The sequence below is a fragment of the Vicugna pacos genome, chromosome 30 (genome assembly GCF_048564905.1).
Source record: "Vicugna pacos chromosome 30, VicPac4, whole genome shotgun sequence".
Taxonomy (NCBI): Eukaryota; Metazoa; Chordata; class Mammalia; order Artiodactyla; family Camelidae; genus Vicugna; species Vicugna pacos.
The window spans coordinates 37119886-37121489 of NC_133016.1; the positions used below are offsets into that span (position 1 = coordinate 37119886).

Below are 1604 nucleotides of genomic sequence, written 5' to 3' on the forward strand. Positions count from 1 at the left end.
CCTTCAGACTCAAAGTGACGTGCCGGCTCTTCATTGGTCTCAAGTCTGCTGGTATCAGACTAGACCCATGTTACTGGCCCACCTACATTTCCAGCTTGCAGACTGCAGACAGTGGGAGTCTCAGACTCCACAATGCTGTGAGCCAATGGCTTACAATAAATCAGATCTATATGTATGTGTACGTATACATACACACATATGTAAATACATACTGCTGGCTCTGTTTCTCTAGAGAAACCTGACTGATACTAACACAGACCATGAAGAAGGCTCTACTCAATTGCAAAGCGTACTTCAATCCAATTTCTCATTCGCTAAGACCACCTGATAAAGACAAAAGAAGTAATAACACTCTATCCAGCAGGCATTGAAAGAACTATTGTAGGGGGAGGTATGGCTCAGTGGTAGAGCGCATGCTTAGCATGCATGAGGTCCTGGGTTCCATCCCCAGTACCTCCACTAAAAAAAGTAATAATAAAATAATTTTTTTTAAAAAAAGAAAGAACTATTGTTAAATGAAATAAAGAAAACACAAAATGGACCTGTTTCCTCTACTCAAGATTAACAACCCTTGTTAGAAAATGGGGAAATGTGCATTTTTAATTAGACTTTTAGCATCAGGGGAAAAATGTATAACTTTCTAGTCATACACTTCCCTAGCCTGTATATATGATGGAGAAGATATATATTTACATATAAACACACACTATATATATATATATATATATATATATATATATATATATATATACACATACACACATTCGTATACAAGTATAGGCATCTGTACACACATTATACACACACCTATGTGCATATCTGTGTGTTTCTAAATTCAAATTAGAAAACATTGAGTGTGAATTTTTTTAAAAAGGTTATTAGAAACCTGAAATTTGTCATAACTCTGTAATGTATTATTCTCAGAGGAAATTCAATAGAGCAAGAGGTATTGTTTGAAAGTTAAATAAGAGCCAGCAAGATATATTAACCACAGCAGTTAAAATTTATAACAAAAAATACTGACAAAAGAAGATAAATAGCTGTATATATTATATGCCAAATTAGCCAGGAAAATAGTAAAGTTGGTTCTTGAGGCCATATTTCCTTAAAGGAGGGTTTCAGTACATGATTTAGTCGGATCACATTTGACAATGTCAACAACACATACAATATTGTGTAGGTTGGCATTGGGAAAAAATGATTAATCTTAAAAATAAATGCAGATTTTATTTTAGTTGTACTCTTAAATCACTCTCTTATTCTACCTATTTGCAGTTCGTCCCAAGCATCTTATTCTGCAAACAGTATTTGGAGATCATAAATATTTTCCATGGTAAAATATTAAGTCCTCAAATTGAACCATATGGAGATCCTAATAATATATTTGAGTATGTGAATTACATTAAACTAGTAAGTCATTGGGGCAGAAAATGAAAAAGCCTTCACTCTTAATGCACGGGGGAAGGCAGCCCTTGTCCGCTGAGTAAGCCTCTCCACCTGCGTGGACTAACAGTAACGTGACTGGCCATGCTCATATGCCTGATGGAAAATTTCTTCAGCTTTTCATTTGTTAAGTGGTCATTATTCATTTTCCTTTACTCATT

At 34.7% G+C, this 1604-nt stretch overlaps 1 non-coding gene across 1 annotated transcript; it reads left to right on the plus strand.

The window, feature by feature from the left end:
• Nucleotides 1-387: 387 nt before the first annotated feature.
• TRNAA-AGC (transfer RNA alanine (anticodon AGC)) lies at nucleotides 388-459 on the plus strand. Its single transcript has one exon. It is a non-coding gene; the product is annotated as a tRNA-Ala (tRNA).
• The last annotated feature ends 1145 nt before the right edge of the window (nucleotides 460-1604 follow it).